General features: G+C 44.9%; 1 protein-coding gene and 1 long non-coding RNA gene across 2 annotated transcripts in view; one reads left to right on the top strand and one right to left on the bottom strand.

The window, feature by feature from the left end:
* Window positions 1-22,507, bottom strand: part of SPON1 (spondin 1) — a 384,871-nt gene that overhangs the window by 311,632 nt on the left and 50,732 nt on the right. The gene's annotated exons all lie outside the window — the stretch shown is intronic.
* On the top strand, window positions 3,421-12,753 carry LOC142829005 (uncharacterized). Its single transcript, XR_012903222.1, has 3 exons — window positions 3,421-3,553; window positions 11,742-11,843; window positions 12,305-12,753. It is a non-coding gene; the product is annotated as an uncharacterized LOC142829005 (long non-coding RNA).

The raw sequence follows: 22,507 nt of genomic DNA, 5'->3' as shown, positions 1-22,507 counted from the left end.
ACACCTTGGACTTCAAAAAAGCAGATTTTGACTCCCTCAGGGATCTGATGGAAAGAATCCCCTGGGATGTTAACATGAAGGGGAAAGGAGTCCAGGACAGCTGGCAGTATTTTAAAGAAGCCTTATTGAAGGCACAGAAAGAAACCATCCCGACACGTAGCAAGAGAGGCAAACCTGGTAGGAGACCGGATTGGCTTACAGGGGAAATCCTTGGTGTACTTAAGCACAAAAAGGAAGCTTACAGAAAGTGGAAACTTGGACAAATGACTAGGGAGGAGCTTAAATGTATAGTTCGAGAATGCCGGGGGGTTATCAGGAAGGCGAAAGCGCAAATGGAGTTGCGACTGGCTAAGGATGTGAAGGATAACAAAGGTTTCTACAGGCATGTCAACAAGAAGAAGGTGATCAGAGAGGGTGTGCAGTCCCTAATGGATGAAGGAGGTAACCTACTGACAGAGGATGTGGGGAAAGCTGAAGTACTCAATGCTTTCTTTGCCTCTGTATTCACGGACAAGGTCGGCTCCTGGACTTCTGTGCTAAGCGACGCAAGATGGGAAGAAGATGGACAGCCCTTGGTGGGTAAAGAACAGGTTAGGAATTATTTAGAAAAACTAAACGTACACAAATCCATGGGTCCAGACTTAATGCACCCAAGGGTACTGAAGGAGTTGGCAAATGTCATTGAGGAGCCTTTGGCCATTATCCTTGAAAAGTCGTGGAGATCGGGCGAAATCCCGGATGATTGGAAAAAGGCAAATGTAGTGCCCATCTTCAAAAAAGGGAAGAAGGACGATCCAGGGAACTATAGGCCGGTCAGTCTTACCTCGGTTCCTGGAAAAATCATGGAAGGGATCATAAAGGAATCCATTTTGAGACACTTGAATGAGAGGAAAGTGATCAGGAATAGTCAGCATGGATTCACAAAGGGCAAGTCGTGCTTGACCAATCTGATTAGCTTCTATGATGAGGTAACTGGCTCAGTGGACATGGGAAAGTCAGTGGATGTTATATACCTTGACTTTAGCAAGGCTTTTGATACGGTCTCCCACAATATTCTTGCCAGCAAGTTAAGGGAATGCGGATTGGATAAATGGACGGTAAGATGGATAGAAAGATGGCTAGAAGGCCGGGCCCAGCGGGTAGTGATCAACGGTTTGATGTCAGGATGGAGGTCGGTTTCTAGTGGAGTGCCCCAAGGTTCGGTTCTAGGACCGGTTTTGTTCAATATCTTTATTAATGACCTGGATGAGGGGATAGATTGCACCCTCAGCAAGTTTGCAGATGACACTAAGCTAGGGGGAGAGGTAGATACGCTTAAGGGCAGAGATAGGGTCCAGAGTGACTTAGACAAATTGGAGGATTGGGCCACTAGAAATCTCATGAGATTCAACAAAGACAAGTGTAGAGTCCTGCACTTGGGACGGAAAAATCCCAAGCATAGTTACAGGCTGGGGACCAACCAGTTAAGTAGTAGTTCTGCAGAAAAGGACCTGGGGGTTACAGTGGATGAGAAGCTAGATATGAGTCAACAGTGTGCCCTTGTAGCCAAGAAGGCTAATGGCATATTAGGATGCATTAAGAGGAGCATTGCCAGCAGAACCAGAGATGTCATTATTCCCCTTTATTCGGCTTTGGTGAGGCCACATCTGGAGTACTGTGTCCAGTTCTGGGCCCCCCACTACAAAAAGGATGCGGACGCATTGGAGAGGGTCCAGCGGAGGGCAACCAAAATGATTAGGGGTCTGGAGCATATGACCTACGAGGAGAGGCTGAGGGACTTGGGTCTGTTTAGTCTGCAGAAGCGAAGAGTGAGGGGGGACTTGATAGCAGCCTTCAACTTCCTGAAGGGAGGTTCCAAAGAGGATGGAGAGAGGCTGTTCTCAGTAGTGACAGATGGCAGAACAAGGAGCAATGGTCTCAAGTTGTGGTGGGAGAGGTCCAGATTGGATATTAGGAAAAACTATTTTACTAGGAGGGTAGTGAAGCATTGGAATGGGTTACCTAGGGAAGTAGTGGAGTCTCCATCCCTAGAGGTGTTTAAGTCTCAGCTTGACAAAGCCCTGGCCGGGTTGATTTAGATGGGATTGGTCCTGCCTAGAGCGGAGGGCTGGACTTGACGACCTTCTGAGGTCTCTTCCAGTTCTGATTCTATGATAAGGGGATGGTTGGATGAAATAACATGATCTTGGTAACTAATTGACCATTCATTTCCAGTTGGAAATAGGTCAATGGAGGGATGATAGGAGTTGCTATAGGGAACTTTCTGGGTGTCTGGCTGGTGAGTCTTGCCCACATGCTCAGGGTTTAGCTGATCGCCATATTTGGGGTCAGGAAGGAATTTTCCTCCAGGGTAGATTGGCAGAGGCCCTGGAGGTTTTTCGCCTTCCTCTGTAGCATTGGGCACAGATCACAGCTGAAGGACTCTCTGCATGTTGGGGCCTTCAAAGTATTGGAAGGCTTCAATATCTGAGACATAGGTGAGAGGATTATTCTAAGAGGGGTGGGCGAGATTCTGTGGCCTGCACGGTGCAGGGGGTCAGACTAGATGATCATAATGGTCCCTTCTGACCTTAAAGTCTGAGTCTATGAGTCTATGAGAACCTTATCTCCTTCCTTTAGAAAAAAACAACAAATGGTCTGGTAGCACTTTATAGACGAACAAACATGTAGATGGGATCATGAGCTTTTGTGGGCACAGCCCACTTCTTCAGATGACAGGAGTTAAGTCATGATCCCATCGACATATTTTATTAGTCTATAAAGTGCTACCAGACCATTTGTTGTTTTTTTCTAAAGGAAGGAGATAAGGTTATAACCATGAGATAGAGTGGCTAACTTAGGGTACGTCTACACAGCAACATTATTTCAAAGTAACTAGCATTATTCTGAAATAACTTAGTCCACGTCTACATAGCAGGCAGTTATTTTGAAATAATGTTGAAATACTGTCAAGCTGGAGGACTTCTTACTTCAACTCCTGTAGCCCTCATTGTACGAGGTGTACGGGAAGTCAGAGGAAGAGCGCTCTATTTCAAAATAAGCTATTTTGAAATAAGCTATGCAATTGACGTAGCTCAATTTGCATAGCTTATGTCAAATTAAGCCCTGCAGTGTAGATGCACCCCTAGTGAGTAATCACAAGACTTGGTGAATACAACAAAAACAATGTTTTTCTTCAGTTTCCAAATGATTGTTGGTTAGTGCATGTTCTTTCCATTCACACTCACACAAGTGGAGATAGACTACAAAAAGCTGCAAATTAGTAAGCTGTGAAGAACAGAAGACGTTATAATTAGATACTGTTGTATATTGGGTTGTAGATATAGATCTTGTTGTTATAGTAACTGAGTAGGTCACTGGGGTCAGCCCAGCTAGTCTGGGCTTATTCTAGTTAGTTCTGTGCTATGCAATAAAATGGACGTTTGCAACTACTTCAGCTCTCTGCATTTCCACTCATTTCTTCCCATACTGTGAAACTCCCCACGACATACCAAGTGGCGACGACGGTGGGATACCTGTGCCGCCTCCAGCAACAAAAGAAGTAGAAGTCAATGTAAGAAAACAAACTTTTTTCTGTCTGTTCTGGAAGGTGGGGGTAAGAACAGACTGCTACACTGTGCAAACTGAAACTAAGATCAAGGAGCCCAGACACTGAAAAAGAAAAAAAAAAAGGGCGGGGGGAGGGGAGTGCAACAGTCATGGCTACACTTACAGGGTCACTGGGACCTTTTGGTTGTGACAATTTTCTTCCACTATTTGATCTGAGGAAGTGGGTCTGGCCCATGAAAGCTCATCATCTAATAAACCATCTTGTTAGTCTTTAAAGTGCTACATAGTCCTGTTTTTTGTTTGGGACCTTTTGAGGAGACAATAGAGCAATGGCACGTATATACTGAGCATTTTGAACTTTTTGTTATTGCAAATGACATTAAAGAAGAAAAGAAGGTGCCAATATTTGTAAGCTTTGTAGGGGCTAAGACCTACTCTCTGCTATGCAGTTTGCTGCTCCCTGTTAAGCCGGAGACCAAATCTTACAGTGACATTGTGGAAATCCTGGGGTCACATTATGCTCCAAAACCATTGGTAATTGCAGAAAGGTACAGGTTCCATAACAGAGACCAACAAGAAAGTGAAACAATTGTACAATTTGTAGCCAATTTGAAAAAGCTTGCTGAACACTGTGAATTTAAGGAGATGTTAAATGATGCCATACGTGACAGGTTAGTGTGTGGCCTGCTCAGTGAAGCTATATAGAGGCATCTGTTAACAGAAGCTTAGCTCACCCTACAGAAGGCCATTGATATTGCGGTCTCCATGGAACTGGCCACACAGGAGGCACAATACCTTAGTGCACCCCATGGGATGCATAAAATGTCCCAAGAACCTACTCACAGAACAGTGGGGAGCCAGGAATGTTACCGCTTTGGTAAGACAGGTCACCATGCATCAGAATGCTGGGGTAAGAACCGAGGGTATGTCTACACTACAAAGTTAATTCGAACTAACAGCCGTTAGTTCGAATTAACTTTAATAGGGGCTACACATACAAAACGCTAGTTCAAATTTAAATAGAACTAGCGGAGCGCTTAATTCGAACTAGGTAAACCTCATTCCAGGAGGACTAACGCCTAGTTCGAATTAAGTAGTTCGAATTAAGGGTTGTGTAGCCACTTAATTCGAACTAGCGGGAGGCTAGCCCTTCCCAGCTTTCCCTGGTAGCCACTCTGGGCACCATCAGGTAAACTCTTCTGCCCTCCTCCCGGCCCCGGAGCCCTTAAAGGGGCACAAGCTGGCTATGGTGCTCGTGCCAGGTGCAAGCCTGCCAGCACCCAGCTAGCAGACCCTGCACCTGGCACGGCTCAAGCTAGCCACCCGCTGCCACCCAGCCCTCCGCCTCTTCCCGGGACCAGGCTGGCGGCTCCCGGGAGCCTGCCTGGGTCCGCAAGAGGTGGGCGCCCGCCTGGTCTAGTGCGGACATCATGGACCTCATCCACGACCTCCGCGCTAGGCGCAGTAAAGTGGCCGTCTAGGGCAGGAGAGCTGCCAGCATGGCCACCCAGGAGCAGGTTTGCATGAAAATCAAGGTGGTCCACTGAGACCCCCGACTCTGAGCCCTGAGCTTAGAACGGCTGTACTGGGTCAGACCAAAGGTCCATCTAGCCCAGTAGCCTGTCTGCCGACAGCGGCCAACCCTAAGGACCCTGGAGGGGATGGACTGAAGACAATGACCAAGCCATTTGTCTCGTGCCATCCATCTCCAGCCTTCCACAAACAGAGGCCAGGGACACCATTTCTACCCCCTGGCTAATACCACTCCACGGATCCAACCTCCATGACTTTATCTCACTTCTCTTTAAACTCTGTTATAGTTCTAGCCTTCACAGCTTCCTGCAGCAAGGAGTTCCACAGGTTGACTATTTGCTTTGTGAAGAACAACTTTCTGTTATTAGTTTGAAGCCCGCTACCCATTCATTTCATTTGGTGTCCTCTAGTCCTTCTATTATGGGAACTAATGAAGAACTTTTCTTTATGCACCCTCTCCACACCACTTATGCTTTTATAGACCTCTATCATATCCCCCCTCAGTCTCCTCTTTTCTAAGCTGAAAAGTCCCAGTCTCTTTAGCCTCTCTTCATATGGGACCTGTTCCAAACCCCTGATCATTTTAGTTGCCCTCCCCTCTCCCACCCTCTGTCTTCCCCTCTCCCACCTCCTTTTCCCAGTCTCCCCAAGTTTTGTTCAATAAAGAGAGTTTCTATTTTTTAACACACGTGTCCTTTATTTTGTACATCAGGAAGGGGGGCTAGGGAGGGGTAAGTGGAAGGAGGTGAGGGAGGAATGTGGGACAAGCCCCCGATGGGGAGGACTGGGGTGGCTCTGCGGGCTTCTGGGGGTGGAAGCTCTCCTGCAGCCCCCCAAATGCCCCCCCGATGGTAGCCTGTGGCAAGTGCAGCCGGGCCGATGGCCGAGTGCTGTGATGTGCCGAGTGTGGGCACTCAGGGCACTCCAAGCCAGGACTGCTTTGGAAGCGGGGAACCCCTGAGAACTGTCTGTCCAAGGTGGGGGTCGGGTCCCTTTAAGCACAGCCCTCGACTAGCCTGAGACAGCAGCTCCACGCTCTAAGTCCTAATCTGATGCCTTGCCGGCACTGCTTCCGGCCATCCTTAACCTTGGTTCAGGGTCCACTCAATGTGGACATGCTAGTTCGAATTAGCAAAATGCTAATTTGAACTAGTTTTTAGGTCTAGATGCACTAGTTCGAATTAGCTTAGTTCGAATTAACTAATTCGAATTAAGTTAGTTCGAATTAGTGCTGTAGTGTAGACATACCCCTAGGCTACGTCTACACTGGCCCCTTTTCCGGAAGGGGCATGTAAATTTCACGAGTCGTCGTAGGGAAATCCGCGGGGGATTTAAATATCCCCCGCAGCATTTAAATAAAAATGTCCGCCGCTTTTTTCCGGCTTTTAAAAAAGCCGGAAAAGAGCGTCTACACTGGCCCCGATCCTCCGGAAAAAGTGCCCTTTTCCGGAGGGTCTTATTCCTACTTTGAAGTAGGAATAAGAGCCTCCGGAAAAGGGTGCTTTTTCCGGAGGATCGGGGCCAGTGTAGACGCTCTTTTCCGGCTTTTTTAAAAGCCGGAAAAAAGCGGCGGACATTTTTATTTAAATGCCGCGGGGGATATTTAAATCCCCCGCGGATTTCCCTACGACGACTGGTGAAATTTACATGCCCCTTCCGGAAAAGGGGCCAGTGTAGACGTAGCCCTAGTGTGTTGACAGTGTGGAAAAAAAGGACACATTGAGCATGCCTGCAAACAAAAGAAAAAGAGGCCTGTCGTCTGGCGGAACAAAAAGGAAAGTCTGCATACCATCGAACAGATAGATGCCTGATGATCAAAGTGACACCCTGTCTGAAGAAGAAGTGCCATGCTATGTTCTGTCTTTGGAAGGGGGCTCCCATGAATACTGGGTAACTCCACTGTTGGATGGCAAACCGGTACGCATGGAAGTGGACACTGGTGCAGCAGTGTCATTGGTCTCAGACACAGTGTATAAGGAAAAGTTGAAGCATCTGCCACTTAAGGCAACAAAGATCATTCTGAAGACACATACAGGAGAAGCAGTACCCCTATTGGGCACTACTGATGATAAGGTGGAACTAAATGGACAGACTGCAGAATTACCACTGTTTGTGGTGAAAGGCCATTACCCAGCCTTAATGGGGAGATCATGGCTTAGGAAGATCCCACTGGACTGGGCAGAAGTGCACCAGATGACTAAAGAAGAAACAGGTCAAACTGATATATTAAAGAAACATGCTGCTGTTTTTGGAGAGGATCTGGGAAGTATGATGGGAATCACCGTGAAACTGAACATTAAACCTGGTAGCCAACCAAAATATCTGAAGGCCAGAACTGTGCCATATGCTATCAGGCCAAAAGTTGAAGCAGACCTAGAGCACCTAGTCAAAAATGAAGTCCTAATACCAGTTACCCATAGTCCATGGGCAACGCCAATAGTTCCAATATTGAAGAAAGACGGTTCTATTCGGATTTGTGGGGATTTTAAGGTCACTCTTAACCCTGTTTTATGTGCAGAGCAATACCCCCTTCCTCGCATCGATGACATCTTTGCGGGCCTGGCTGGGGGACAAAAGTTCAGCAAGATTGATCTGAGTCAAGCATATTTACAGATGCAAGTTGATAAGGAATCCCAAGAGCTGTTGACTATTGTGACTCATAAAGGGCTTTATTGTTACTGTCGATTACCCTTCAGAATAACTTCTGCCCCAGCCTTGTTCCAGAGAGCTATAGACCAGATCTTGTGTGGCTTGCTAGGAGTTCAGTGCTATCTTTACGACATCCTGGTCACAGGCGGGAACGAGGAGGATCACCTTAAGAACTTAGAGGCTACCCTACAAAGACTGGAAGAGTATGGCCTACGAGTCCATAAAGATAAGTGTGCATTCTTTCAGCCCTCTGTTGAATATTTGGGACACATCATTGATGCTACTGGTCTTCATAAGTCCCCTTCAAAAGTTAAGGCTATTGTGGAGGCTCCACCCCCTCAAAATGTTAGTCAACTTCGCTCATTTCTAGGATTATTGAACTATTATAGAAGGGTTATTTCACAGCTAGCCACACTATTAAAACCACTTCACAAGCTCCTTGGCCAGAACAAGGTCTGGAAGTGGACGGATGCCTGTGATGTTGCATTTAACAAGGCTAAATGTGCATTGCTAAACGCAGAGATCCTGACGCATTTTGATCCATCCTTACCTTTACAGTTGGCTTGTGATGCCTCCCCATATGGAGTGGGAGCGGTCTTGTCACATGTTATGCCTCCAGGAGAGGAGAAACCAATTGCTTTTGCTTTGCGCACCTTAAGCAAGACTGAAACTAACTATGCGCAAATTGAACGTGAAGCATTGGGAATCGTTTTCGGAATTCGGAAATTTCAGCAGTACCTGTTTGGACGGAAGTTTACACTTCTCACTGACCATTGACTTCTGATGGCAATTTTTGGTCCACACTCAGGTATTCCACCAATGGCTGCTAGTCGTATGCAACGATGGGCATTGTGGCTTTCAGGACACACATATGAGATCAGATATCGGAAAGCCACTCTACATGGCAATTCAGATGGTCTCTCTAGGCTATCTTTGCCAGTCAAACATCAAGACAGTGGCCAGAAGGAAATCTTTTACTTTGAACAGGTGGAGAACAGGCCCATCACTGCTGCACAAGTTAAGAGAGCAACTCGTGTTGACCCAGTACTGTCCCAAGTAATGGAACTAGTGATGTGTGGAACATCTCTACGGAACTCTCAGGTCTCATCTGACCTTGTCCCCTACATGTCCAGGAGAACGGACTTATCAACCCATTCAGGGTGCTTGTTGTGGGGAATGCGTGTCATTATTCCAAAAATACTGAGACAACAGATGTTAGAGCAGCTGCATTCAGGTCACTGTGGAATGGTGCGCAGGAAAGAAATTGCGCGAAGCTATTTTTGGTGGCCTGGCTTGGACAGTGACATTGAAGAGAAGGCAAGAGCTTGTATTTCTTGCCAGGGTGTGAGGAATGCACCTCAATTGGCACCTCTACACCAATGGGACTGGCCAGAAAAACCTTGGCAACGTATTCATGTTGATTTTGCTGGCCTATTTGAAGGTAACATGTTATTGGTGGTGGTAGATGCTCATTCCAAATGGCCAGAAGTCTGTATAATGCCTTCCACTACTGCTGAGAGTACTATCCAAAAATTACGGGGAATCTTCTGTCATTTGGGTATTCCTGAACAACTTGTGAGTGACAACGGTCCACAGTTTGTGTCTCAGGAGTTTGGAAATTTTATGAAAGCAAACGGGATCCATCACATCACTTCAGCACCCTATCACCCAGCCACAAATGGATTGGCTGAAAGGTTTGTCCAGACAATGAAACAAGCTTTGAAATCGGTTAGAGGACATTCACTCGTACAAAAGAGTCTGGACACCTTCTTACTATCCTACAGAAACACTCCTCATGCTACAACCAAAGTGTCCCCAGCTTTTCTAATGATGGGATATCAGCCGTGCATGTGCTTTGATTTGCTGAAACCTTCAGAACCACGACAAATTGTGCAACATCAGCAGCAAGGTCAAGTCATCAGGCGCATCCAGAGCAAAAGATCGAACTTTTAGTCCTGGACAACCAGTTTTGGCTCAGAACTATGCTCCTGGAGCTGAATGGGTCCCTGCCACTATTATTGCTCAAACAGGACCTGTTTCCTATACTGTCCGGACTGCGAAGGATCTCATCTAGCGGCGGCATGTAGATCAGTTATTGACAGGTTATTCCTGCCCCCAGGGCAAATCTCCAGTTGAGTTGCCCGTCCTTCCCACTGCTGGTGAGCTACCAAGTCAAGAATCACCTGCTCCTGACTCTCCTCCTCCGTCACCACCAGCAGCGAACAATAACCCCCTCCCTGAGCAGGCTGATCCAACAACCTCACCTGTTCACACTTCAAGTTCCCAGCCCCGTGTCAGGCCTCCACCCATAACATCTTTGGGTGCGAGAACGCCAGATGTCCGCCGTAATCCACCTAGAGAAAGGAGGCTTCCTCAACAGCTGGACCTTTAGTTGAGATTAACTCACAGATGGGGCAAAATAATCCCCAGGGTTAGCTGGGAACTTGAGGCGGTCTACCCTCATTTCATAGTTAGTTTTTGTTCTCTTAAAGGGATGTTTTTATTAAGGGGGGAGGAATATGTTGTATATTGGGTTGAAGATATAGATCTTGTTGTTATGGTAACTGAGTAGGTCACTGGGGTCAGCCCAGCTAGTCTGGGCTTTTTCTAGTTAGTTCTGTGCTATGCAATAAAATGGACACCTGCAACTACTCCAGCTCTCTGCATTTCCACTGGTTTCTTCCTATACTGTGAAACGCCCCATGACAATACAGATAGGCTACGTCTACATTGGCCCCTATTCCGTAATAGGGATGCTAATGTAGCACATTGGAATAGGCAAATCCGCGGGGGATTTAAATATCCCCTGCGGGATTTGCATTTTCATGGCTGCCGCTTTTTTCCAGCTTGTAGATAAGCCGGAGAAAAGCGCCAGTCTGGACGCGATCCTCCGGAAAATAAGCTCTTTTCCGGAAGATCTCTTATTCCTACTTTCAAGTTATTTAAATCCCCCGCGGATTTTCCTATTCCAAAGTGCTACATTAGCATCCCTATTACGGAATAGGGGCCAATGTAGAAACAGCCATACAGAAGCAGTTATATTCTGGAATATAAACACCAGGACAATAGAAAGTAGCTAGACTGAGTCTTGAGCCCAGTTTCCTTCACCAACCACCATCAAAGCAGAGGGCAGCATTACACAAATGTCTGTCTGGAAAACCACCCTGAAAAACCTGAGGGCCTCCATTAAATAATGGCTTTAAGGGAAAATGAAATAAAAACTTTGCTGACAAAAGTCACTGATGTAGATGGATCGAACTTGACTAGCAGCAAACACTGCACAGAGCCAGCAGCAAATGCCAATGGATCTGAAACATCCAAAATCATGGTTATTTTACAATGCCATAATAAAATTCAGAACCCTGACCAACAAGCTGAGTAGTTGGAGGATCAAATGAGCAAAAGAACTATGAAGATTCTAGGAGTGCCTTCAAGTAGACATAAACCCCTCTGAAATATATTTGTTGACAACACAGTAGTTCCCTGAAGCTTAAACTTCTATTGATGTAGAAAATATCTTGTCTTGTTGGATCCTAGAGCTGTCTCATGATGGCATTTGTATTAATGATTCTCTTTCTCACAAAGGAGAAAATGGTAGATTCCTGGTTGAATTCAGGAAAAAGAAACAATCTGAGGAGAAATACAACAACATTTTTTTCTGGAATTGGACCAGATGGTGCATACATGAGGGAAAGAGTTGGCAGAAATAAGATCCAGGAATTAAAATGTAGAATTTGCTAAATAAATTACAGTTTGCTAAACTCCATGTTATTTCTAATGGGAAACCTTTTATTTTCTGGAATAGGCCAGTAGTGAGCTATTTGCTGGATAAGATCCTAAAAGAAATAGAACTCTGGATCAAGAATCTGGGGCCTCGGAGAGAATCTCCATGTGCTAACTGCTATCTAACACGTTAAAGACAAAGAAAGAATTCATCTTAGCATTCTGTGTGTGTGTTACTTTTCTTTCTATTAAAAAGTTCATATAATTGAATACAATTGTGCCCTTAGGGAGACTGATGCAAATCCAGAACATCATCCTTGAAGTTATTGTGGATTTAAATCATAATATGTACTTAAACTACAATGAAGGTGGAATTTGACTCAGCATGTGTAAGTTTCAACATTCTATCTAATCTATCTATCTATCTATGTAAAATACTAAAAGGTGGTGACTACTGTCTTCAGTGTCAATCTTGCATTCTTTTTATACCCCATTGGCTTCATGTGGACTTTAGAGTTTTTAAAGACACTCCTTAGCTGTAACGAGAATGATTAAATATTTTCCACAGCAAATCAGAGGAAAGGCCTGAGTGACGAAATATCGTATCTGTATGCAATTCTATGCTGATGATTAGCTCTAAAAGTTAAACTAGCAATTAAATTCTATATTGTGATTTGTTCTACAGTGGTTTGATATAGTATCTGAAGTGGTACAGGAAAATGCCATGATGCTGAGAAAAATAGTTAAAAAGCACCAAGTTGAAAGAGGGGTTAGTGTTTAAAAAAACTGTACTGAGAATGAAAGAAAAAGTTCTGTAAAGAATAATGTTCCAATTCCTCCCCTTTCACAGTGTCTGTTTCCAATGCAAGGTCATGGGTCTGGTCTTGCTCTCCAGAGCCATCAATCGATCAGCAAACACATATCCAAAACATCTGTGCTCCTCTGGAAGAATTTAGTAGTTCATAAAACCAAAACAAGTACATGAGAGCAGAAGATCATCATTTTTGCTAAGAGTCTGGCTTTGAAAGTAGGCCCTGCAGGAGGTCAGACTAATCCAGAATCTGAACAAGAATATGTTGCAAGACCAGTGCATCTGTGCCAGGGCTGAGCCTCAGTGCTTCTAGGCTTAGCCGTTCTTAGCCTTGCTACCTCTGGGCTTGCTATGTCAGTTAAGAAAGTTCTGTTTGCGCCTGAGCACCTCGTTTTTTACAAATGAAGCACTATGGAAGACACTTCTGTGAGGGGAAGACTTTCCACCATAACAAGAATGGCTGGTCTACCTGGGAAAGCAGAGGGACAGAATATGTGTGACGAACACATGAGGTCCTGCCAGACAGATCTCTGATGCACTTAGATACTCTAGTCATCTGAAGAAGTGGGCTGTGCCCATGAAAGCTCATGATCCCATCTACATGTTTTGTTAGTCTATAAAGTGCTACCAGACCATTTGTTGTTTTTTAAGTTTATTAGATACTATGGTAATGGAGGCTATAAGATCCCCAACATAAAAAGACAAAAATTGTATTTTATTCTCCCCTCCACATGCCGAAGACAAGTCTCTCAAGTTAGTCCAAGAGATGGACAGAAGATGAAGGCAAGGCTTGGAAAGTTAAAAACTCCTCTTCAAACGTTTGATAGAACTAGGATCCAAGGCGGGCCAGTTAATGGGTACGATACACATCAGCATAAGGACAGGAAAATAAAGTATGTGCTCCCTATTCCAAGACACAATGAGCAAATCAAGAATCTGCCTGTGAGAGGCTCTTTGAAGAAGGGCTCGAATTCTGTCCAGCTGTCCTCTTCTTCCCTAGAATAAGCACTTTCAGTTGTATGCCTGGGAAGACAAGACTGTGTTGCATGATCAAAAAGAGAGAGAGAGAGAAACAATTGTAGTCTGAGAATTAAATGTATTCAAGTGTCCCTAATTTACCCAGCCATTATGAACCTTATACATGGTGTGCTATAGCATATGTTGTTTTTCCATGCATCATTTTAAATTAGCACCCGAGCCACATTATGTCTGCAATGGCCCTTTTCAATGTGCATTTCAAACAACAAGAGAGGAAGAAAGATGTTTAATATGCCAAAAATATTAACTATAACAAAGATCAGGCGCTTCTCTGCCAGATTTCATTCTGAGACCCTTTTCCCTCTGAGAAATGATTCAGGAAAAGCCCTACAAAACAGCACACAACTCATTACTTAAGCCAATATATGAGGGAAATAATGCAAGTATATTGATACGGATAGACAAAAAATAACTTGAAAACATGTAGTTGATGTATAATAGCTATTATCACAGTGTATAATATTTCTGCGTTATGAACCAGTCTCAATACATTTAATCAATATTTGTAATATGTTGAATTAATGATTATAAGGTTGATGCTAAAGTAATGCGTACGCAAGATTTGTGAATGCTATGCAGAAAACTCATGATTCTAAAGCACGTATCAACCAACATGGTTTAATCATCATGAATCAAAACATTTTCTTATTTCACAACACACACACACATATGCGCGTATAATTCCAAAAGAGAATCAAGCTTAAGAAAGGAGCCTGTTTTCTATGAAACTCTCAATAACTATACATCTGAGAACAATTGGGTAAACTGATTAAAGTTACTTTACTTTCTCATATGTCCCAAATTGTGGGACAGATGATCCAAATAAACAGATCCCTAGTTATGATGTTAAAATGTGTTTATTTAGGTCAGTGTGTAATCGCTGAAATGTTCAGTAGTTAGTTTCACATTTACACATGGGGCAGGCAGGAGGCAGCTCCCTGGGAACCGGTGCAACTTTTAAGCCATCTCCCTGCATGTACCAGCTCTCTCAGAGTTGCTCCCCCTTCCTCCCACACTGCTGCTTCTGTATCAGAGGTGGCTCCCCAGGAGCTGATGTTTGCGGGGGATCAGTGCTCCCGCTTCCTCTCTGTGGCTGCCTCTGATACAGAGGCAGCAGCATGGAGGAGCAAATGGCTCCACTCTTAAAAATTGGCTCCCCATGCACATGGGCTCCTGCCTGCCCCACCCCTGTGCTGCTCCCTCTGGTACAGAGGCTGTAGTGCAGGGAGCAGGAGGGAGGGGAGGGCTGCATATAACTGTGAAGGTTAATCTACGAGCCCAGGCTGATGGGTTTACTATTTACATGTTTATACTTTCACATCTCTAATCATAGCACATTATAAAGGAAATCTCTAAAGCAGTATGCATTGTTATACTGTTTCCTAAATATGTTAGGCACAAAGAGCTGTCATTAAGTGTCAGAGATAAATCAATTTTCTTCCTTTAACAAACGTTAGTTAGGCACATCTACCCCACAATTAGACACCCACACCTATCCCGGGCTAGCTGACGTGGGCTCTCAGTGCTCTGGCGAATGGGCTGTTGCAGTGTGGTACAGACATTCAGGCTTAGGCTGCAGCCCAAGCTCCAGGACTCTGCCACTTGCATGCCCCTAGAGATGTCACTGGACCCTGGGCAAGGCGTGTGGGCAGGGTGACTCTGGGCCTGAGAAGGGGTGCAGCCTTGGGCAAAAGAGAAGGGCTGGGAGGGTAGCCACACCCACCCATTTCTTTAGTGCCCTCCAGGGTTCCAGTGGCAATTTAAAGGACACAGGGCTCCAGCCACTGCCATGTGGCTGAGGCCAAGAGCCCCAGATGCCTTTAAATCACCAGGCCCCGGGGCAGCTGCCCCTTCCCACTCATCCCTGTCAACAAGCCTGCAGCCAGTACTCCAGCCTGAGCCCAAATGTCTACACCAATTAAACAGCCTCCTAGCATGTGAACTGGACATTGTTCAAAATGATGTTGCCCTTCTCTGCCATTACCTAATTGCATATAGAAGGCTTTCTGGAACTCATACATGAAACAAGAGGAGGAGGGTTTTCTTTAGTTAATCATAATGGGTTTGTGGCACATGGCTGTCCTCCCTTAGCTGACTTGTGCTCACAGAATTATAGCGAAGGGGCTGATTAACATTCATGCTTAGGCTGGAGCCCAAGTTCTTGGACTCTGAGAGATGATAGGGTCCAAGTCCTAGCCACAACTTGAGTGGGAACATCCACATAGCCATTAGACAACCTTTTAACCCAAACTCTGTGGGTCACCAGTGTAGACAAACCCATTGTGACCAACCATAAAAAAAATCTTCCTCTTCTTGTGTCACGTTTGAGTCCCTAAAAGTCCTGGATACACAATATGGTAATGGTGGAGAAGGCCAAAATCATTCAGAACACTGGACTGTTCAAATCTTATGTGCTGACCCTCAGAATCCATGGTAAATTATTTTGAGGATTGAACTTGATTTTCTTCTCTTGGCACAAGAACCAGGGGATGCCAGCTGACTGTGGCCCAAGAGAGTGCGGTGGCATCAGAAACAGAACAGAAACCTTAGTAGAAGCATAAGGGGCTTGAGCATGGATGACTTGCAAGAGACATTTTCCTGCTGTAATCTACAAAACCAACCAGGACCCATGTGTGCTGCACTATATATGACAAGGCTCTCCCCTGAATGCGTCACCTTCAGTTCAGGCCTCACGTTCAGGCTTTTGTTTGGAGCAGAGTTGCATTTCACACATCACAGTGCCAATTTTACACAGAATTCTAACTACAGATTTAGACAAACATTCCCAAATTCTCCCAAATGTTTATTCATCTAGCTGTACAACAAATTATTCTTGCTACTGTTCATCTGGAATAAATCCATCAAAGGCAAGATCACAATCTGGACCTAATAGTCCAAATACATCCAATATTATTATGATTATTTGTTTCTTGTACTCTAGTAGTACCCTAAAGTTCCCAATTGAGATTAGGAACCAGTTGTGCTAGTGAGATATTTATATTGAAATATCATTCATATTTGAGGGAGTAACATTTGGATAAACATGAAAAAAAGCAGAGGGGGAAAACTACTTTATGAAATTGTAGGAATTGTATGAAAGTGAAAGTCTCTTATTTTCTTGTCCCTAAGGGTACATCTACACTGCAGAATTTTTCTGGAAAAATGGAAGTTATTCTGGAAAAATAGCGCTTGCATCCATACTGCAATAGCATTCTTTTGACAAAAAGTCAAAATAACAGAGGGGGTTTTCCAATGGCAGTAAACCTCATTCTATGCGGAATAACACTTTTTTGGAAAAAGCTTTTTCGGAAAAAGGCATGTATGGATGCTCTCTTTCAAAATAAGCTTTTCCAGAAGATCTCTTCCAGAAAAGCTTATTTTGAAAGAAGCTTGCAGTCTAGGCATAGCCTAATTTGTTTCTGAAAACAATAGCAATCCAGCAGGGCAAAGTAGCTGAAACCTGACTAGAACTCCCTATCCTGAGGAGAGTATCAGCATATCAGAATGCCTAGCAGGTACAGAGACTTCATAGTCTGTTGGCACATTATCCCTCATCATCCTCCTGGAAGATTTGAGGACGGCAAGGCAAGACAGCTGGTATACTCTGCACTCTGATAATCCCTGGCTGTCAGGTGGCCCATCAGGACGATAGTCATCATAGAATAGACTAGTCCCACCGCTGCTGGACTTCACCGAGGTCTGGGCCTATGTGGGACCAATCATCATCTACTGCACCCATTCAAAAATAGGGGAAGCAGTGAATCTAATCCAATGTCAATAGTCAAATCTGGAGTATCAATTATCACTAAGACTTCATTGGTTCTTGTAGTTCTGTGTCTTAAACCTAAAGTTCTTTCAGTATACATTTTTAGCATGCAAATTTGAATTTCTCCTCTCCCAGATCCTCCCTCACACAGCACGTTGGAAAATCATAAAAGGAATCCTGCATGATGAGGTTATAAGTAGAGATGTAAGCAAGTAGTTGACTACCTGATAAACCTAGGCTTATTGGGTAGTCAAGATGACCACTCACTTTCCCTCCTTGCTGCCTCTGTATCAGAACTCTGCCTCTGATGGTGACATTAAATGCTAAAGCTGAGAGGTTAATCCTCATCTCTAAAATAGTTTGTACAATTAATTTTTTGCTTAGGGTACGTATTCTTTGTGCCCTGTTGTCACATTTCTACATAATCACTATCCTTAGAGCAGTATCCAGTTGTCCTCAAGAATGTGAACTATGGTGAATTAAGAAGCTTCAGGGACTAGCTGAGTTAGTCTGTACAGGAAAAAACAACAAATGGTCTGGCAGCACTTTAAAGACTAACAAAACATGTAGATGGGATCATGAGCTTTTGTGGGCACAGCCCACTTCTTCAAATGAATTAGTCCCCTTGTGCTTTAGCTTTTTGTGTGATCCTATTCACACACCGGGCTATCCATATGATTTGACTTGCTCAGAGTTCGAGTACTTGCTCAGGATGTACATGAGATGGTCAAAATCTCTCAGCTCTCAATATCTTTTTTCCTTACTAATTTCTAGTCCCAACAAGTATAAATCTCAAAGAATTACTGGCAGCCTTACTTTGGTAACATGGGGGATTTAGCAGGAAGAGTCAGAATTTCTGGGCTCCATTTCTGAAGTGGTCATTGCTTTGCTATTGGACAATGGATAAGTCTCTTTACATCCCTATCCATTTACCCACTTGGTGAAATATATGTGATACTTCTCATTTTGCAGTTGTGTTGTGCAGTTTAAGTGAGGCTTATAGAATACTTGGATTGCCTCAAAATAGAAACACTGTTATAATCCTAAAAGAATTTTTATACTCATAAACAAACTACATTAAAGGCTCAATCCTAAATGGCTTTGAGCAATGACATTTTCACCCTCTACTGAAGTCAAAGGTAATTAGAGAAGTCCAATTCCTCTAGGAGTTGATTAGCACTCAGTAAGAGGAAGTCCTAAGAGCATAATATAGTTGCAGAACTAAACACCTAGAAGTCATTAAATGCCAAATTTAAGGTGACACATGGGACATCAGATAAGGGAAAAATTCTATCCTAATGGCTTAATTACTCTTTACACAAAGCAATTATCTTTGTCCCTGAAGTCACCCTGGGAATACATGGACTCAATCTGAAAATAACAAGTTTATTCAGAATAATACTCAGAAGCAATATCAAAACATTAGAACTACTTTGTATAGTATTCTTGGTTTATAAAAATGCACCTTCTTGTGATACTCCATCTCAAGAGACACCAGGAAACAACTAAGATGGACAAACCTCCAAAAAGATTTTGACCACTCTTGTGAACAATCTAGTCTCACTTTCTCTGCAGACAAAAGGCATCTATTTGACCTTTATATCTCTGATACTTTAGGGCTATGTCTATACTGCAGGCTTTTTGCACAAGAATACCTGTTCTTGTGCAAAAACTTGCCAGGTGTCTACACTGCACGCACTTTCTTGCGCAAGTAAATTTACAGTAAAGCATCAGACAACGGGGTTTCTTCCAGAAGAGTTATTCCTCTCCCCATGAGGAATAAGCCCTCTTACTCAAGAGTTCTTCCACAAGAAGGCAGTGTGGACAGGCAACATGATTTTCTTGTGCAAGAAACCCCTATGGCTAAATTGCCATCAGAGCTTTCTTGCGCAAGAGAGCATCCACACTGCCATAGACGCTCTTGTGCAAAAGCACCTGCCAGCGTAGACGTAGCCTTAGATTTTAGATTATGAAAAGAGTCTGGAGTTGTATCAATAAAAATTTGAAAGTACTTTGCATGTCGTATCTGTGACAGACCCGGTAGGGTCCGCACTTGACCCGGCAGGGGCAACCCCCTCCGCGAGGGGAAAAGCGGCGGCAGCGGCCGCCGAGCGTGCCCAGGCGGCGGCACTGGGGGCCGGACGCCCCGCAACCCCGGAAAGAGCCGGGAGCGGGAGACGGGGCCGAGCGCGAGCGGCCAGGAAGCGCCCGCCCCTGCCGCCCCGACTGACACCCCAGGCGGGCACCCGGGAGCGCCCAGGGACACCCGGGAGGGGGGCCGCGCCGGGGGGGCGGAGCTAACCCCTCTGACGTCATCCCCCGGCGACTATAACAGCCGGGAACGTCCCGGCGAGAAGGGGGGAAGACTCCAACGACGGGCGCCCTGGCGTCCAGAAGCACCAAGCCCCCAGCCCTTGGGGCGACCCGGCGAGACGGACTCGGCAGCTGGCGGCTCGCCCTGGGACGCGCCCGACGACTCCGGCATGGTGAGTCACCCGGGGCTTGTTCCGCCTGTGGGTCAGGTCAGCAGGGAGTGGAAGGAGCCCGAGGCGGGGCCCCTGTGGCGCCCGTGGGTGGACGAGTTGAGGGCCACAGCCCCGTCCGCCATGGGGAGCGACGACCAGTCGTGAACCCCCACTTAGGGCCTCGGGCTGGGACCCGTAGGTGAGGGAGGGCCCGGGTCCCCCACTCCCCTTTTCCTCCCACGCCACTACCCGCCCCTGCCCCGCCAGGTCGAGGAACAGGGGAAAGAGACGGAGGGGTCGCAGAGCCCCCCCAGTCCCTTGGGGGCTGAGGGGTGATCGCCCCCACAGCTAGAACCTACTAGACGGACCCCAGGTGGGGCGACCAACGAACCTAGTTCAGGCGGGAGGGGTACGCTGGGCCCCGCCCCCTCCCCAGACTTGGGCCGAGAGCGGCCCGGGAGAAGGGGCGAGGAGCTCGCACCCCGGGAACCCCGTCACAGTATCTTTTCAAGAAGGCTACGTCTACACTGGCCCCTTTTCCGGAAGGGGCATGTAAATTTCACCAGTCGTCATAGGGAAATCCGCGGGGGATTTAAATATCCCCCGCGGCATTTAAATAAAAATGTCCGCCGCTTTTTTCCGGCTTTTAAAAAAGCCGGAAAAGAGCGTCTACACTGGCCCCGATCCTCCGGAAAAAGTGCCCTTTTCCGGAGGCTCTTATTCCTACTTTGAAGTAGTAATAAGACCCTCCGGAAAAGGGCACTTTTTCCGGAGGATCGGGGCCAGTGTAGACGCTCTTTTCCGGCTTTTTTAAAAGCCGGAAAAAAGCGGCAGACATTTTTATTTAAATGCCGCGGGGGATATTTAAATCCCCCGCGGATTTCCCTACGACGACTGGTGAAATTTACATGCCCCTTCCGGAAAAGGGGCCAGTGTAGACGTAGCCGAATTGTTCTTTGCACAAATGTCCCACACAGCTCCCACATAGCCAGTCTCTTGTGTAGATTTGTCCATTTGGAGGAGTTTTTGTCAGCAGATGAGTGGGAAAAGAATGATTTTCAGCATTTTTCGGTATATTACTTGGAATCTGAGAACAACTAACTTTGAGAAGCAACTGTTTTGAGCAACATTGTTCTTATCAAGAAGTCCAATATCAGGTTCTGATGCCATTGTTGTTACACTGTGTCCTGTGCCAGTCATGAGTTCTTGTTCTTGCTCTTGCTGCGCAGCATCTCCAAGGTCTTCATTTTCTGCCCGCACAATCTCTAAATCAGGCATAGATTCTGCATGTATCACTACTATGGGCATTTCTGTGCTTTGATTAATGATCTCTTCATTTTGAGGCAGTGGCACTGAAATTTTATTTGTGGGTAAAAGTTTTCATCATCAGAACCGGAAGTGTCACTGTCACTATGGTCATACTCGAATGTCAGAGGCATCTTTTCTACAAGAAATTATGTTCTTGGCTTTAAACTCTTAACTGGTGCTTCAGTACATTTTCGCTATCTCTTACTTGAACCACTTTCAAATCTTCACTTCATTTTTATAAAGGGATTCTTTTATACATTAATTTGTTAAAAGGCTATTGGTTATACAATATTTTAATTGTATATACTTGTATATTATATAACGGTTGGGAGTATTATTTACTACAGCCCTTATAGCCTTATTTCAAAGTCTTGAAATGTCATCTGCTAACATATTCCCATTATTAAATTCCTCTAATGACTGGTGCATTATTATGAATATGTATACAGGGCAATTGCCAGATTAGATATAAAGTTTATTAAACAACTAAAATGAAAAGTTTATTATCACAAAAAAGCTTTTAAAGGTGAATCTAAAACTGAACAAAGAGGCAGCTTACAGCTGAGCCTGCTACAGTTATTGTACACATATGAAGACACACAAGAAAAAACAGGAATACAAAAATCTTCTATGTTGAGATAACCTTCTAATTTAAAGGTTAAACTCAAACTCATTCTCAGACCAAGCGAAATCACTTTACAGTAATGGAATTAATTATGACTTCAAAACCTCTAAACTATGCAAAGACTGTAAACAGTCATTATGTAGAATAACTAATCACAGAAGCTACTCCAGGCTCCAGTCATGCAGATGAAAACTTGGAAGTGTCTGAAAAATTGGCAAAGGCCCAACGTCCCACAAGGATTAATTTAAATTAATTTTTGCAGGTATATAGAGCTTCTTTTGTTGTCTCTGGAAATTACTTAGTAGAAAAATATCGAAATTCGAGGCCCCTTTGTCTCTCTGATAGGGCCTGCCTCTGCCTGATTTACAACATTGAAAGTGTATGTGTGGGGTTAGCTGGGGTTAGGGAAGAAGCCTTTCTGATTCCTCCACAAACTCAGAATTACCCATTGCCTTTTCATATCTGCCTGTCAGTAGCTTTGGATGAGTAACTGGATGGACCTCCCAATGCTCTTTAGAGGTAGGGTCTCAGCAGGCCCCTGTAATCTCTCTGGGTATGTCTAGACTACAGGGTTTTGTCGACAGAAGTTTTGTTGACAGATACTGTCGACAAATCTTCTGTTGACAAAGAGCGTCTAGACTACATCCAGTTCTGTCGACAAAGCAAGCCGCTTTGTCGACATAACAGTGTGGACGCAAAGGACAGTGTAGATGCAATAATGCCTTCTATCAACAGAACTCTGTCGACAAAAGGCGTTATTCCTCGTAGAATGAGGTTTACATACATCAACAAAACTGCTGAGTTTTGTCGGCGTTATGTCGACATAACTCAAAGGCCGTGTGGACACAGGTATAGTTTTGTCGACAAAACCCTGTAGTCTAGACACACCCTCTGTGCTGACCTTTCTCCAGAACTACCTGCCTAAAAAGTTTAAGAATCATGAATCAGGACCCCCAAAATAAGGAACAAATCAGTTGAACATACATAATATAGAAATGACTGCCTAGGAAGACGTGATACAGAAAGGGAAACTGAGGGCC

Source organism: Pelodiscus sinensis, chromosome 4 (genome assembly GCF_049634645.1).
Source record: "Pelodiscus sinensis isolate JC-2024 chromosome 4, ASM4963464v1, whole genome shotgun sequence".
Classification (NCBI taxonomy): Eukaryota; Metazoa; Chordata; order Testudines; family Trionychidae; genus Pelodiscus; species Pelodiscus sinensis.
The sequence above is the reverse complement of the archived record's forward strand: the minus strand, read 5'-3'. Positions and strand labels throughout refer to the sequence as shown.